General features: G+C 41.0%; 1 pseudogene; it reads left to right on the plus strand.

The window, feature by feature from the left end:
* The first annotated feature begins 934 nt into the window (after positions 1-934).
* On the plus strand, positions 935-13,701 carry LOC132770252 (uncharacterized protein C15orf39-like; annotated as a pseudogene).
* Positions 13,702-18,341: the final 4,640 nt, after the last annotated feature.

The raw sequence follows: 18,341 nt of genomic DNA on the forward strand, positions 1-18,341 counted from the left end.
GGTTTTCAGAAAGCAACTGAATGACGGTTCAAACCCTTCCCATGAGCAATCTTCAGAAACATAGTCTGTTGTAATTCCTCCTTGTGACAGAGATTACATGTGTGAGGAGAATGGGACTATCAGCCGTCTGCTTCCCAAGAAACATGGAAAGAAATCCTCCGCCAATCAATTATAGTGGCTACTTCTGCATAAATGAGGATTATGGACTTTCGTGTTTCCTACATATCTACCAAGCTAGAGGCTTCACAGAGAGCATGAATACGAAGCAGTCCTGAGTACATAACTCTAGCTTGTGAGCTTATCACTGCCCCATAAGATTCCAACCATTATTTTACAACCTGCTTGGCTTGCTTAATCATACATGGAATATGGGGGGAAACCTAATGTTTATGTGCTTTACCTTAGAACAGCGGTTCTCAACCTGGGAGTTGTGACCCCCCCCCCCCCCCCGGAGGGTTCAATTGGTCATTTCAGAGGGGTCGTGGGGCCACCTCCTTTGGTCCTGCACCCTCTGTCTCTCCGGAATGGCTGCTGGAGACGGCTCTCATTGCCTGCCGGGCTCAGCAGAGGTGCTGGGGGTTGGGGGAAGGGGCAATGGGAAGGCGCCTCTACTTTACTTTTTAGAGGCACCTTCCCATCTCCCCCCAGCCCCTGCCGGGTGGGAGGCCCCTCGTCCTCCCCTTTCCCTTCCACCAGAGCCAGACTGGGCCTGCTGCTTGGGCCCTGCATCCTCCTTAGCCACATGTAGGCCTCCTCCTGAGCTTGAGGCATGCAAAGCTGGGATGCAGTAGTGGTTTGGGCCTCCTTCAGCCGGTCAGAGCAGAAGAAGGCAGGCCAGGGGCCAGAGCAGGAGCAAGCCCTGGCAGTGAGGGCCCTTGGATGCGGGTGGGGGCAGGTAGCCTCCTCTGCTGCCAACTCCTCCACCTGGCCTGCCATGCATGCTGCATTTACACCTCAGCCTGTAGCCACTGTCCTCAGCATGATTGGCAAGCTGCTACTTTACTTCAGGCAGTCGCTTTCCTACTTCATGTGGAGTGAGTGAGTGAAGTTCTTGAGTCTGGGCTGCTCCCTCCAAGGGGCGCGGGGGCAAGGCTCTCTGGCCAAGAGGGGGACTGGACTGCTTTCACTCCATCTAGGCAGTTAGGGGACACTTTTGGCTGCAGGGGGGTGTTTGTGGGGAGTTTTGCGTGGCTTGAGAAATTCCTGCATTCCTGGGACTGGCATGTATGTTGGTGCCACTTGAGGAGTTTGCCTGGCTCAAGTTTGGACTGTTGATATTTGAGGGCTTTTGTGCAGCTTGAGAAGTTCAGCTGCTCTTTGAAGAGTTCCTGGAACTGGAGTTTGTGTTGATGTGTGTTGCAGTGTGAAGAAGTGGTGTAGTGTTGGAGGTGCTTAAGGAGGAGTCCATGTCAGTGTGTCTGTTGCTGACTGTCCCTAATGTTTTGTGAGGAGGGACCCCAAAAAGAAGAATAGGGCAAGTGGCAAGCATCGCTTTTTGGATTTCTCCTGAGGTTTTCTCCCCCTTCTTCAGAGGGGAGAGTCCTTTCCCTTCCCTTTTAGGGTTTAGAGCAGGGAGGGAAGCACTCGCTATTGTTCTGGGCCTTTCCTCCTTCTCTCCTTCCCTCCCTCTGCCTTGTTTCAGCATTGACTCCTTGCTTGTTACACCCCCTTGAAAAGGGAGGGAGCCGATCCACTCTTCTCCTCCACAAGTGTCTTTCCCGATACAGGAATACCTCTGGAACAGTTTGGCTGTTTTTGTTTTTACTATAGGGCTGGGGACATTTAGCTTGTAGAAAAGAAAGTTGAGAGAAGGAGGCATGATAGCCATGTTTAAATATGAAAGGATATCACACTGAGGAGGGGGCAGGCCAGTTTTCTGGTGCTTCAGGGACTACAGCCCCTTCCACACAGCTGAATAAAAACACACATTTTCTGCTTTGAACTGGAATATATGGCAGTTTGAACTCAGGGCCCTTCCACACAGCCCTATAACCCAGAATATCAAGGCAGAAAATCCCACAACTAGGTTATCTGAGTTGAACTGGGTTATCTGAGTCCACACTGCCATATATTCCAGTTCAAAGCAGATAATGAGGGATTTTATTAAGTTCAGATAACCCTCAGATAAGCGCACACTCCCATCACCAGCACTCTTCCCCCGTGCACTTTCCAACACCGGGAGAGGGATCTTTGGCATTGGCAAGCCTGTGGGGGAAGAGGGGTGGTGCAAGGATCACGCTCCCTCCACCGGCTCCTGGGCGTGCACTCCCTACACCTGCCCTCTTTCCCCGTGCACTTGCCAACGTCGGAGAGTGTCCTCTCCCAAATGTCAGGGTCAATTCCCCCCCCCCCCCAAGTGTTTAATGTTCATCGTGGGAGTTCTGTATGCCAAATTTGGTTCAATTCCATTGCTGGTGGAGCTCAGAATGCTCTTTGATTTCAAGTGAATCAGGCCCGTAGCCAGGATTTTGTTTCGGGGGGGGGGGGTGAATTTTTTTCAGGGGGGGTTTCAGGGGGGGCTGAGTTTCGGGGGGCTGAGTCTGAGTAAAAGAGGGTCTACCCTAGCAAACCTTTTGTATCATTACCCCAATACCCCCATGCATATGGGATATATTGAGTATGGTGATCAGATCATGATATGAATAAACATAACAGTTTAAATAATGCACCAGTAAGGTCTTTTCGTGAACCACCATGAGAATTTTGGGGTGGGGGGGGGGCTGAAGCCCCTCAAGCCCCTCCCCCCCCCCCGGCTACATGCCTGAAGTGAACTATAAATCCACACAACTGCAGTTCCCAAATATCAGGGTCAATCCCCCCCCCCCCCCCAGTATTTTCTGTTCATCATGGGAGTCCTGTATGCCAAATTTGGTTCAATTCCATTGCTGGTGGAACTTGGAATGCTCTGATGGCAAGTGAAATATAAATCCACACAACTGCAGTTCCCAAATGTCAGAGAGAATTTGCCCCAAGCCTCTCCAGTATTTTCTGTTGGTCATGGGAGTTCTGTGTGCCAAGTTTGTGTTCAATTCCATTGTTGGTAGAGTTAGGAATATTCTTTTATGGCTGGTCAACTATAACTCCACACAACTGCAATTCCCAGATGTCAGGGTCTATTTTCCCCAAACTCCACCAGTGTTTAAATTTGAGCATATTGAGTATTTGTGCCATGTTTGGTCCAGATCCATAGTTGTTTGGGTTCGCAGTGCTCTCTGGATGTAGTTGAACTACATTACCCATAAATCACTGTCAGTTCTTCCCAACCCCTCCAGTATTTTCTGTTGGTCATGGGGGTTCTGTGTGCCAAGTTTGATCCAGGTCATGGAGGTCTCAGTAGTCTGTGGAAGTTAGAGCTGAATTGGATGAAGGTACTGCAAATCCCATCATCAGTTGTCCATATTCCCCCATATTCCCCCATGTGGAGGTTGAGAAGGGCATAGTACAAATATTTGAAATAAATAAAAATAGATAAATTATGTTCAATTTGTAACAATGAAAGTACATCCTGCATATCAGGTATTTGCATTACAGTAGCAGTTATGAAGTAGCAACAAAAATATGGTTGGGGGTCACCACAACATGAGGAACTATATTTAGGAGTCACAGCATGAAAAAGGATGAGAACCACTGCCTTAGAATATACTGTGTGTGTGAAAGAGAAATTGAGAGGGATACAGAAAGAGGTGGAGAAGAGATGATAATGCAACTACACACCCGAAAATACAGAAAACCCCTAGTAATCTTGCCTGACATAGAGAAACCTTTGAAATTCTTCTTTTATGTGACAATTAAATAACTGAAATTTTACATCCCTAAATCTGATTGCTAAATCATATGTTTTGAGTACTTTCAAATCATTTATGAGTTATGGTGACCCTAAGGGGTGTTTTTGTACCATAGGTTTTTCCTGGGATGATGTGTTCAGCATTATGGTGATTGTTTTTACCTTCTTCATAGTTTGAGAGAGTATGACTTGCCTAAGATCACCCAGTCAGCTTTAATTTCTACAATGATGCCCATAGTCCTATGACCTCAGCATTTAGGCTAATTTGCCTGTCATACGCTGGTTCCTCTTCTTTTTTGCCATGGAACCCATTACACAATGTGCATCTACTTCTGGCAGGGCTCCGTCACAAAAGGGGAGAGTTGCTGGCATATGCTTCTTTGGGGGCAACATGGGGAGGCTTCCCATGTTACATTTGCAATAATGGGGAGAAGCCAGGCAGTGGATGCTTCCCCCTTGGGATGGAGCCAAAGATAAGTCAGGTGATGCAAGGCATGGGGTGATGGGTTCTCCACATCCCCCACTGGGACTCCACAGATTCACCATGATGTGTGGTGAATCCCGACGTTAATGTGATAAGGTCCCTAGTCAAACACTCAAACTATTATTACACCATGTTCTCTTTCTGCTGAGGCATATAAACCCTTTGAAAATCCTGATGTGATAGAGAATATATATTCTTTGTAGACAATATATGGGCCTTTGATTTGGCTTTTAATGATATCCCAAAAAACTGTTACTCAGCAATTGACTTACACTGGCAGAACTGATGGATGTTGTTGATGGGTTGGAATATATGGCTTCAGTGCTGACCGAAGATTTAGATAATGGATTTAGGTTGGATTCTATAATCTGTGTGACAGTGGAAAACAGAGGTTTATGGCAACCTGAGATTTGGAACAAAATAATTATAGCTTATTAAATATCATGATATGTTGTAGCTTGGCACATCACTTTCTGAATTCATTTTATTCGTGAATACTATATTCAGAAAGCAGATTTAAAAACTGGAGCTCTAATCTTGTGAGAATTTGGGATTTTTAGTTTACATGCTAAAATCCTTTCTAAATTGTCACTATTTCAAGTCATTTGGTCTTAAGCTTTTGCTCTTAACCCCCTTCATTTTCAAATTCTCAAAATATGAAAGCCAGTATAAAAATTTAATCCTTTGTCCAATAATAGCTATGAATACATTTATGAGGAATTGTGTCATCTTCAAAACAGAATTTGGTATATTACCTGATAGTGAGCAAGAATGGGGGTGACTGTGAGAAGTACTACTCAGTTGGGACATAACAGTACACCAAGGCTATCACAGAAGGATAATCCATAACTACATTATTATTATTATTATTATTATTATTATTATTATTATTATTTCTTACTTGCCTCTTCTCATGGCTCAAGGTGGATTACAACATTGCTAAAACACATAATCATTAAGAACACTCCATATAATACACATATTAAACATATTCCCATAAAATACAGATTAAAATACACAAACCAAAAGGTAGACATAGTGGAAGTTTCATAAAATGATCTAACTGATGGAGTAAGTGGTTCCATAGTCGGTGGTAGGTGGTTCCATAGTTGTGGGGTGGTTGATGAAAAGGTCCTCTGGATGGTGGTTGCTAGTTGGGTTCTGGTAGGCTGGACAGACCCCCTCCCCCAAGGACCAATATATGTGCAACAGATTGTATGGGAGAAGGTGCTCATGTAGGTAACATGGACCCAACCCACATAGAGTTTTAAATGTAAGAACCAACACCTTGTACTTTGCCCAAAAATGAATTGGCAGCCAGTGGAGAGACTTTATGATGGACGTAATATATTCACTCCTAGATGTTCCTGTAACTAATCTGGCTGTCATATTCTGATCCAACTGGAGTTTCCAAACTTCGTACAAAGATATCCCAATGTAAAGTGCATTGCAGAAGTCCAACTTTGAGGTTACCAGCATGTGCTCTACCATCTTAAGTCCTTCCAAATCTAGAAAGTGGTGCAGCTGGCTTATCAGTCGAAGCTGACAGTAAGTGCTTCTCACTGTCCCATCTACCTTGGTTGACATTTTAAGAGACAGCTCTAGGGGCACTCTCAAATTGCAAACAGTCTTTCAGGGAGAGTGTAACCCCATCCAGAACTGGTTGACACACCTCAATCCCCATATTAAGAGCCTTGATGTCAAGCACCTCTGTTTTGTGTGGATTCAGTTTCAGTTTGTTTTTCCTCATCCAGCCCATTACCTCCTTCAGGCAATGCGTCCAGCTGAAGCTGTTTTTGAAGACATGGAGAAATATACTTGGGTGTCATCAGCATACCGATAACACCTCAACCCATTCCTACAGATGATCTCTCCCAGTGGCTTTATGTAAATATTAAAAAGCATTGGGAATAGAATGGCACCTTATTGGACCACATAATAGCTCCTTTATTGAGTAGCAGCTATTCCCAAGCACCACCATCTGGAACCTGCCTGAGAGGTATCACCAGAACCACTGCAGCACAGTCCCTCTAATTCCCAGCCCCTCCAGGCATTCCAGAAGTATACTGTGGTCAATGGTGTTAAAGGCCGCTAAAAGTTCTAGAAGCACCAGCATGGACACACTCTTCCTGTCGTTGTCCTCCTTACCATCACCAGTAGCTTGTCCACATCCATAGTACTTACTTACTTACTTACTTAGGCGATCCCTCGTAGTCTGAGGATGATGGTCCTCCAAGGTCGGTGTTCTGGAGATGGGTCCATAGGTGACTGTGGAGCTCTATTCTTGATCTACATCTTCTCCCAAAGTGGAAGGCAGTCCCGGTCGGGGTTGGCTTGACGCACCTTCCTCTTGGCACATTTCTCTCTTTCGCCCTTCATTCGTGCCTCTTCAAGTTCTACAGCACTACAGTATGCTGATAACAACAGCGGCGAGAATGGTTCTTGCGAAAAAATGGAAAGAAGAACATATCCCAACAGTGGAACAATGGCTAGACAAATTGATAGATATTAGAGATATGGATATATTAACTTATTATCTAAAATGTAATTCTGGCAAACCAATGAAACAAACGGAATGGTCAGCGGTAGACGAATATGTAAAGACGAGGGCTGAAGAGAGCTCTGCCCAACGAACAGAAAGGGAAAACTAAATGACTACAAAGATATACAAACATATAGATAATTAGGCTAAAGAAATTACACCTCGAAACCGAGGAATAATTGGTGGTGTAACACTACACGTAACCACACTGACAGGAAACAAATTGGAAGTCTTTTTAAATGTGTATGTATTTCACACCATGTGTACCTTATGTCAAGTGTTTTGTATGAATGGAAGCATGAGTGTTGGGGGGAGGGGGAATGGACGTGCGCTGTGGGGGGGAAGGGGGGAGAAGGGTTCTCTGGATAATTTCCCACCTTTTGTCTGTATTGTTCATAAGGACCCCGAGGACCAAGGAATTTGCTTAACACATCTACTGACACAGGGGGTCTATATGTTTATATATTTACATGTTTATATGTTTATAAAACTGCAAAACTCAATAAAGATTTATTCAAAAAAAAAAAAAGTTCTACAGCACTGCTGGTCACAGCCGACCTCCAGCTGGAGCGCTCAAGGGCCAGGGCTTCCCAGTTCTCAGTGTCTATGCCAGAATTTTTAAGGTTGGTTTGAGCCCATCTTTAAATCACTTTTCCTGCCCACCAACATTCTGTTTTCCATTCTTGAGTTCGGAATAGAGCAACTGCTTTGGGAGATGGTTGTAGGAGCTCAGCAGACTGGGGTTGGCACACTGCCTCAAGAAGAGGATGATGGTTATGTTCAATCTCCTTCAGAGCAGGATCCTTCAGAGTTTTCCATGTTGGATTTTAATATAAATTCTCAGGGGTCTGTGAATGAAGAAGAGGGCACAGAACAAACTGCAGTGCAAAAACAGTTAGAAGACTCTGGGATTGTTAGTTCTCAAGATAGAAAGGTTTCCAGACAGTCTGATGGGAACCAGCTTCTGTTGATAGATAACGAAAGTGAAAGTAATGTGTTAACGAGCAACCCAGAAGAATCAAACTTTGATAGAAATGGTCAAATCTGTCAAGATCGCCACCTGCAAGGGGGAGTCCGAAAGTCTGTCAGGATAAGGGAAAATAGGGATTTGCAGCAGAGTTCTCAAGGGAATTGTGTAGGTCATTTTAAAGAAATATAGGGCTTTCACAGCATTGCCTTCAGTGAGCACAATGTCGGTTACTGGTCAAATCTTGTATGTATGTCATGTCAAGATTCATGGAAATCTCTGCTCAAGACTCATGTTCAAGTTGCTGTTGGTGAAAGTTTTCTTGTGTAATTCTGTGGATTTTGGATCTGTGCAATCTTGTTCCTTGGCTTTTCAAGAGAATTTGGACATTTTCTTCTGTGGGTTTTAAGGGCTATGCATTCATGGATTTTGCTGTGGATTTAAGAATTGTCTCTGTTTCCTTTTATGGATTATATTTGCCTACCTGCCATTTTGGATTGTTTTTACACTTTCTTAGTTAAGCCTTTACTTGCCTTTTTCACCCGTTTTATATTGCTTGCATTTATTCAATAAACTGTTTATTTGCTAAAAAACTTTGGAGTGTTTGTGGGTTCAAAGGTGTGCTTCCAGCCTTGGTGTGCGACAGCGGTGGTCAGGCATCCGAACAACGTGGCCGGTCCAGAGGATTTGATGCCGGAGGAGCATCGCTTCAGTGCTGGTGTTCTTTGCTTCTTCCAGCACACTGACATTTGTCCGCTTGTTTTCTCAAGAACTTTTCAGGTTTTTTTTTGGAGGCAGCACTGATGGAATAATTCCAGGAGTTGCATGTGATGTCTGTAGACTGTCCACGTCTCGCAGGCGTATAGCAGGGTTGGGAGGACAATAGCCTTATAAACAAGCACCTTGGTATCCCTACGGATGTCCTGGTCCTCAAACACTCTCTGCTTCATTCAGAAAACTGCTCCACTCACAGAGCTCAGACGGTGTTGAATTTCAGTGTCAATGTTGACTTTTGTGGAGAGGTGGCTGCCAAGGTAGCGGAAATTGTCAATATTTTCTAATGTTATACCTTAAGCTGTATTTCTGGCATTGGAGAGGGAATGGCTGGTGACTGCTGGAAGAGCACTTTGGTTTTCTCGATGTTTAATGTATTGTATTGTTGTGTTTGGGCTCAGCCTCATGTAAGCCGCACAGAGTCCCTTAGGGAGATAGTAGCAGGGTACAAATAAAGTGTTGTTGTTGTTGTTGTTGTTGTTGTTGTTACAAACCGAGCTGCTCGTATGCTTCTGCGAAGGTGTTTAGAGTGGTTTGTAGGTCTTTTTCTGAATGTGCACAGATGATGCTGTCATCAGCATACTGGAGTTCTATAATAGAGTTCTATAACATCCATAGTACTCATCAATTGAAACTGATACAGTGTAATTCCACTCACAAAGTTGCTGGAAACCTCATTGCTGGCTTCTAGTCCAATGATAGACTAACTTGGCTCTTATGCAAGAGATTTTATCTGCAAAAAATGTTGTTAAAAGCATCACAGTGAGCTACTGAAGGTTCTAAAAATGGGTTCAGAGGGGAGGGCACCTGGATTAAGCCTCTCGCCACTGAACAGCTAAGCTGGACATGAATCTGCAGACATAATGGGTGCAGAGAAGAAAGCTTTCTTTGTTGCACATATTGCCACCTTATAGGAGTTAAGATGACCTCTATACTACGTCTTGTTGCATAAAGGTTGAGGACAAAAAAGATATAAAAGTACAAAATACAAATTATGAAACATTAATACAGCAACACTTAACACATAGTTATAAAGAGCTGTGCTTAGTGTGTTGATACAGCTGGTCTCAGCCAGAAGTCCTTATAGTTCAGAAAGCAGGCAGAAGGAATGCTGGTGTAGAAGCTCTTACCAAGATCTATTTGAGTATATGATCGTATTGTATTACATTGCTTCTGGCAGAATTCTATGTCTTGCTGGTCTCCTCTGAACACTAAAACTGTGCTCCCCAGAATAAGTTTTCAGGTACAGAAGGGAAACATCAATAATTTTGGAAGCATTATGATCCAGCTTAAATACTCAGTTTGATTCTGGCCATAATTCTAATTTAAAATATAATGACCTTGGAGTAGTTGAGATCTATATATGCAAAATAAATTTAGCTTAATACTGTCTTAGTAAAACATGTTTTCCAAATAATGACATTAAAAATGAAATTAGCTACAATCCAATTGACATTTTCTTCAAAATAAATCCTGTTGAGCTCAATGGAAATCACTTTTAAAAACATGCTCAGAATTAGGACGTAAAACTTCAGTGGTCATATATTCATTATTTATATCACTGAGTCTAGATAAATCTAATCTCAAGAAAAAAAATACATTTATTTAATTTCCTCCTGAAAATAATTCTGTCTAATTTAGTCCTCTATAGAATGAGCATTTTACGTTTTGCTGCACTAATAACATTACCATATTTGCAAGGTTTATTGCTAATAAATTCTTCATTGTAATTCTGCTGCATTGGTCGTTTTTTGGATTCATTATAGTGATGACAACAGCAAAATTTATAGTTGTTATTGTTATTTACACTTTTATATTAGAGAGTATGTTCCATGGTTCCTGAACAATGTGATTTATCAGATAGACTTACAAAGACATTTGATAAAAGACAAATAATAATGAAGAATCAGTGTGTACCCATCACTCATATCCTTCTTAGAAGGAGGATATGAGTGATGGGAAAAACTCGGGCCATAGATATTTACTATGAATTTTTTTTAACTTTTAAAATTAATTATAGCTTTATTACACCCCAAAAAAACTTGATGACAAGCATGATAGCATAAGAATTGTAACTCCTATGGCAGTAACTTGCTGTCAAGATGACTGTTGGCATCACATAGCCACTGATGGCATACGATTATGACACCTCAGCTATACAAAGGGTAGCATAAATCTTCATTTCCACTGTGGAAGAGCAGCATAAATCTGCACTTCCACTGTGCCACTTACCTCCTTCTTTATTTTTTAATTTTAAGTCACATTGCAGTCATTGCACAAGGTAAGTCCTGGTATCATGGTCTGATCAAGGCTATAGATGGACTTCACTGCAGAGAATTGGCAATTGTGTAATTCAATAAGAGCTGCCACCAAAGGTGACAGTGCTGCTACTGTGCCAGTTTGCCACGATGTGATAAAATCTGTTGTCTGCATATATCATAGAAGTTAACAGGATTGTAACAACATTAAGTAAAACACTATTTGGAAATTGCAAGTTATAGCAAACTATTATGTTAGGTTGTCAGATGAAGCAAGGGATAAAGTTCCTGTCTCTTTAATGCAGTGGTTCCCAACCTTTGTTTGGTCTTCCAGTTGTTTTGGACTTCGACTCCCTGAAATCCAAGCCAGCTTACTAGGTGTTAGGAATTGTGGGAACTGAAGTCCAAAAACACCTGGAAGACCAAAGGTTGTGAATCACTGCTTTAATGGATTCATAGGAAATCTCGGTATGTGTTGATTGTCATACTCCAATACAACTGAAATTTGCTCTTTTATGCAAGGACTGAATTGATAGCTCCTTATTTCAGTTGACAATTCTAACAGTATTGTAGTGTTCCTGAGCTAATTCTCATTTAAGATAAGAAAATATAAAATTTTCTGCATCAGCAAAAATATATTATTTCTAATTATGAATAAAACTCCTGTTCTGAGAAGAGCAACGAGTGATGCATTTAATATTCAGGAGAGGTATTTATTTATCGTGTCAGGAGCAGACCAAACAGTTGCATTGCATTTTTAACAAACAAACAAACAAACAAACAAACAAACAAACAAACAGAACACACAGTTTGCAAGCTTGGTAGTTGATTAAAATGTCCTTTGACCAGGAGCTGGCCACTTGGAGTGCCTCTGGTGTTGCTGCAAGACGGTCCTCCATTGTGCATGTTGCAGGGCTCAGGTTGCATTGCAGCGGGTGGTCTGTAGTTTGCTGTAGTTTCAGGAGAGGTGGGCTGGCTATATGGGCTATCCAGGCTATGTCCCACAGGGCTGGAACCACAGCTATATGGCACAGCAGTCTTCCCGAGCACCCATAGGTTTCCCTCCCTTGGCAATGCCCAAGCACATTTACCGGCACAATGTTTACAGTGCTGATTCTGGTTATAGTCTCAAAATCTCCCTAGATTTGGAAATGGTAACAGAAAGTGCTCCGAAGCCACTGCTTGGCATGGAATGGGCTGAACCTCCATCAGAACACTTGAACTGTACTAAGAACTCTGGTCATGGTAGTTCTATATCTAAAAAAGCAGCAGCTGATGAAATCAGTTTGCCACAATTATCTCCAAGGCCCAAAGATGCAGCCACGAGCTCGACTGGCTTTCCCCCTTATCAGAAGTCCTTTGAAAAATGCCAAACAGGACAAACTGCTTCCTTTCTGGAAGGAAACTACTCTAGCATGTGTAGCAGTCATAAAAACATCTCTGAAATGGATGGGAACAGTTTTGGCAAACATTCTTGGTCTAAGCTACCTTCTCCTGGCAGCCCGTTGGCACATCCTCCATCCTTAATTAATCAAAATAGGTCATCTGCATGCTACCCAGTCACCTCCTACCCACTAATATCCCAGGAGCAAATGTTCCTGTATCATCCAAGTTTTAAACAGTCAGAAAGACCACATTCATTGCTGGCCTGCAAAAACTTTGACACTCCTGGAACTGATGAGTCCCCAATCCACCCAGGGTCTTATTTTTCTCAAACACCTAGGAGTTACAATCCCAGCCATTTGGAGAGCTATACCTTCAAGCAGATTGGGCCTCCAATGAGTCCTCGTGGCACCCTCCTTCCAAAGGATCAAGAGCACTAACCATGTTCAATTGCTAAAGTGGCCCAGAAATCACCACTTCCTGCGTGTGCTCAGCCTCAGAAGACTGTCTATGGTGCTTCTTTGTCCCTTAGAGACTGACAAAAATACAGGAGGGTCCCAGAACAAGCCAAGGAGAACAGCCAGCTTCACAATCTGGGACTTTCCAGCAGCTTCACTCATTGTATCGGTCACCTGCCTTCTTTGGTTATTTATTTATTTATTTATTTCAAAGTTTTATATACCGAGCTTCTCACCTCATAAGAGGGACTCAGCCCGGTTTCCAACCATAAGAACACATACAATCGGTAAAATATCAAAATACACATTACAATAAAACATTTAAAAAGCACATATATTTAAAACTACAGTGGTCAGTCGTCATACTAAAATCAAATATACACCGTCTTCCATCCAGATCATTGTCTCATTCTTCGAAAGCCTGTCTCCATAACCACGACTTCACACGTTACTTTACACACCACGTTACTTTACACAAATCCAAGAGACCAAGTCTAGAGTGAGCTTTTGCCCCTCAGAGAAGGAAAAATCAAGGGAAAAGGAAGCCTCTCAAGTACCCAAACCATCCTCATTAAGTTGTAATGCCAAGAAGAAAAGTGTTGACGATCACAAAATTGAATCAGGAGCCTGTATAATTATTTCTGACAGTCCAATCACACTCTCCAATTCTTGCTCTAAGACAAGTCAACAAACCCTAGATATTCCAGATGACTTGAATCCCTTTCTCTAAAATGGACCACAGTCACCTGAGGGAAGAGTAAAAGGTGTTATTAAGAAACCTGAAACCCCACAACCTCCACCTTCTCCTCCTATGCTAGTAATAAACAATGTCTTTAGCTTGGCACTTTATCAGGATTACCTAGAAAGTTCTTCAGTCTGGCGATCCCACTTAATAAATCTAGCCAGTTGGAAATGACCTGTCCCAAGGATATGGAGAGATCACTTCCAACTGGCTAGTGTGGCTGTCCCCCATTTGGTACAGCCAATTTATCCCAAGTCATCAGAAGTGCTTGGGGAGAAAGATGTTGAAATGGGTTTTTATTTTTTTTAAATTTTAGTCTGTCTCAGCAGGATGTTTATATTTTATGATGTTTTAGTTGTCATTTCGTTAAGTTAAATTAGGTTGTGTTTTAATAAGAAATTCAATGTGCAGATTTGATAAATGTGAATATAATATGATATGTGGGAATGAATGGAAGAATGGAAGGATGAATGGAGCTAATAATTTTGGAGACACCAGTAAAATATTAAGGCCTACAATAACTAACAACCTGCTTTCTGGACTGTAATTAAAAGTTGCTAATGAGATCTGAAAAGTAAACTCTGATAAGAATTGGGGCAGTGATAACAGGAATGTTCTGTTCAACACCAATCAAGAAGATCAGCAGCTGGCCAGGAAACTGAGATAGAGCCAGGATGGAAGATGTCTATAATTCATTTAAAACTTTGGGACTACATTGAGTATTATTAGACTGAGTCTTTTATAGGAATATTTGGTTATACTCAAATATAATACTCAAAGTATGACAGCCAGAGATGCTGTTCGCCCATTATGCTCTGCTCCCTGGGAAGGAGAGAGATAGTGAACCATGGAGCGGCAGATTTGCAAGGGAGCAGTCTGGTCACTTTGTCCTTCTTTCTCAAGGGAAGAGGAAGAAGTGTGCTTTGGAGTCTTAGATTTTGTGCAGGGAGTCAGGTTCTATTGTATGGAAAATAGAGATCTGGTACTTGGCAATGTTCTTAGGAAAGAAGTTTGGCATTTTGGCGTTTTGAAGTTATGGCGTTACAGAACTATGCATTGGCAGGCTGCAGGAAAGCAAGGTCTGGCCTAACAGGTGCTTCTCCAAGGAGGGAGAAAATGATATGGTAATATTTTAGTGCATGAGGATGAATGTGTGCACATGTAGTGTGAATGATGAGTGAAAATGTAATTCTCCTTTGTTTGCTTGTTAACCAATGTAGTTGTAATTCCAATGTAGTTGCATAGAATCTGTATGTCTGTATGTCTAAATGTTTTTCTGTAATCTGATATACCCTCTTACACAGGAAATTGCAATAAAAAGAACCTATGCTTTAAAGTTATTGAAAAGTCATGTCATATTGTAGAAGATACTTATCTTGATGTAATTGTCTGTATGGTTTTTCTTTTCGGCAATTGAATGTTTTGCCTTATATGTTGGAGATCACCCTGAGTCCCTTCAGGAAGATAGGGTGGTATAGAAATAAAGGATTGTTGTTGTTGTCATTGTTGTCTCGTTATCTGGATAAAGATTATGGTTACATAAATTAAATATGAACTGTAAACACAGAAATATAGAAACAAACAAAAGACACCCAGAGCTGGAAGAAAAAAGTGCTGTTTCTCCTTGAAAATTTATGATAGATACTGTCTTGTTGAAGAACACAGTCTAAAATTAATTTGAGAAATATCTAGTCACTACATGAAGGCTTTGGCATTTATTGAATCGTTCCTTTCTAGTTATATAACCTACACAATAAATCACATCTGTAAGAGTAAGTCTGTTCTAACAAGTACTGAATACTGATATTCTGTAATAGCCCATTTCAGATTCAATAGGACGATGGTAGGGCTTACAGTGTGGAGGGATGGCATGGGGTCCTCTATTCTTCACTACACACCCAAACTGATGTGCAATATTTCTGTTCACCTGCTTAGCATGGTTTCTTTTACAATTTTTGGAGGTGAATCACGGAACCAGGTTGGCTCACAGATGGAAGCAGCAGCATGTTAAATTAATACCAAGGTGTAGTGAGGAGGAAGAGACCTTGCTGATTTCTCTCTTCACATGAAGTCTGTTTTCATCTAACAAACAAATGAACAAAGCCTGTAATATAATAGAAGTAATTAAGGGCATGAAAAGCGCCATTGAGTTTTTAGAGCAACACACTGTTTTTGTTTTGTTTTTGTTTTTTGAGGAATGGCACTGGAGAAGAGCAAGAGTTGGAGAAATTAATTACAAATGTATAAATATTTACAAATGTAGATTGACTATCTTTTATCCAGAATTCCAGAATCTGAAATACAACATAATTGTCCACATGGGTGGCTGAGAGAGTAACATCTTTGCTTTCTGATGGTTCAATGTACACAAACTTTGTTTCATACATAAAATTATCAAAAATATCCTCAATGTCTGTGTGTAAGATGTATATGAAACACAGGTGTCTTTCTGTTTGGACTTGGATCCAATCTTCAAGATATCTCATTATTTATATGCAAACATCCCCCCCCCCCCATTAAAAAATCTGAAATACAGAACACTCCAACACACACTCAAATATATATATATATATTGTGTTAATAAAGAACTGTTTTAGAGAAATATCCAGCTATTAGTTCAGGTTCAGATTTTTGTAATAAAACTTAAAACCAGAAGTGTGTGCTCTGTATACAGATATAGTGAACTTAATCTTATCTAGGAACTTTGGAATATTCTTGAGAAAAGCTTTGTTTCCTGGTACTTGTTCAAACTTCCAAGTTGCCCAGTCTTCTCTGTGCCCAGGAGGGAGTTTCTCATTTGATATCAGCCACTGATTGAGGTTCTGGGTTTTAGCTTGCTACTTTTGGACTCTCACTGGAACACCCGAGCAAGTGAGCGTCCAAAAGTGGCAGGCTAAAACCAAGAACCTCAATCATTGGCTGATCATAGAATGATAGAATCAAAGAGTTGGAAGAGACCTCATGGGACATCCAGTCCAACCTACTGCCAAGAAGCAGGAATATTGCATTCAAATCACCCCTGACAGATGGCCATCCAGCCTCTGTTTAAAAGCTTCCAAAGAAGGAGCCTCCACCACACTCAGGGGCAGAGAGTTCCACTGCTGAACAGCTCTCACAATCAGGAAGTTCTTCCTTGTGTTCAGATGGAATCTCCTCTCTTGTAGTTTGAAGCCATTGTAGTTTGATACCAAATGAGAGACTCCCTCCTGGGCACACAAAAAACTGGGCAACTTGGAAGGCACTGAACATACTGCACTCTGGCACCACAAGATGCAGAGCCAACTCTAAGATATGGGGCCACAAAGTGGAGAAGAGCAAACCACAGACCACCTATTACAATGCAGCCTGAGCCCCACCACATGAACAATGGAGGACCTTCTTATAGCAACACCAGAGGCACTCCAAGTGACCAGCTACTGGTCAAAGGACTTTTCATAGAATGCCAAGTTTTCAAACTTTGTTTTTTTTAAATAAAATAAAATAAAATATAACTGTTTGGTTCTCTCCTGATACAATATATAAAAAAATAATGTTCTGACTTGTAGAAAGTATTTATTTAAAATGGTTTTTCTAAAGCATGATTTTTGAGAATGCTTCTTGGTCTCCGTTAAGAAGCTTATAAAAATCATATTGAAGCATTGTGAGATATATATGAATATTATTAGTTCAATACTGTTGTTTGATTTTCTGGACATTTCATCAACATAATATATATAATATATCAAGATTTTGTAATTTTGTTGATTTGGTTATAGGTTGTAATGTAGATCATAATTTGTGTTGATGTTAAACTTGGTATTTTGGACATTATTGTCATAGAGAAATAAGTATAATGTATGAAAGGCCTGTAATCATTTAGTCTATGACATATTTCTTGCAAGAGTTGCTAAAACACTTATTGATGTAAGCCAATTTCCCATTACAGTTATTATCTGGGATTTCTACATTTCATCTGTTTTTTAAAAGAACAAGCTTCTGGGGTATTAATGAAAACTCTGAGAAAACAATTTTCTTTTCTGTACTTCTGGCTGCTTTATAATCAATCACTTATATGGTATAGATTTATAGCAGTATCCAACAATTTGCCCCCAGAATAATTTTCCTCCCTTACATTTGCAAAATATTCTTGTATCATGCTGTGCCAAGCGAAGTGTGACTTCTCAGCCACTATTAAATAGGGCAGCACATTTAATACTTGTCCTATGTGTACAAATTATTCAGGACACTGGTCTTTACTGCTCTTGCTTTTTCTTTGTATTCTGTTTTTTATTGGCCTGCTGTTTTAAGACATGTTGACCCATGACCCACAAAGTCATGGAATTGAAAATTAAGGTTCAATAGAATTCAGTTTCAATTGAAAGATATGTCTCTAAAACAAAAATTATGTCCACACAACAAGCACAAACCACATATTGTTTTTGTTTAAGACTTATTCTCCACTCCATTTCTGTTTCTAATTTCAGATCAGCTTTGCTTTCCTCTGACCACAGAGCTCCTCCTTGACTTCCCATTCTTGCTCATGAAACAAACTTATGCAAATCCCCAACCCTTGTCAGCACATCTAATTTAGTCTGCAGTGTGTCACTCACACCTAGGGAAATCTCCTCAACATTTTCAATCCAGGCATAAGTGAAGGTTTGGTTCTTCAGAGAATACAGAACCATAGCCTGGCTGAGACATAGTGCAAAAGTAGTGCAAAAGTAGACTGAAAAGGAGTCTCTGTGAGTCATTATGGGAAGAACTAGCAAAATAAATCCAAAATCGGTTGACCTCCTCCCATGCCTTTGATATGTAAACACTAGGGCTGGGCGGTTTCGTTTCGTTAATTCGTAATTCGTTAAAAATTCGTTATTTTTTTTATAACGAAGTGATAACGAACCATTCTGGAGCAACTTAAAAACGAAACGAATTTTTAAATTCGTTTCGTAAATGCTTCGGATTTGTTATGT

The sequence above is a fragment of the Anolis sagrei genome, chromosome 3, assembly GCF_037176765.1.
Source record: "Anolis sagrei isolate rAnoSag1 chromosome 3, rAnoSag1.mat, whole genome shotgun sequence".
In the NCBI taxonomy this organism is placed as follows: domain Eukaryota; kingdom Metazoa; phylum Chordata; class Lepidosauria; order Squamata; family Dactyloidae; genus Anolis; species Anolis sagrei.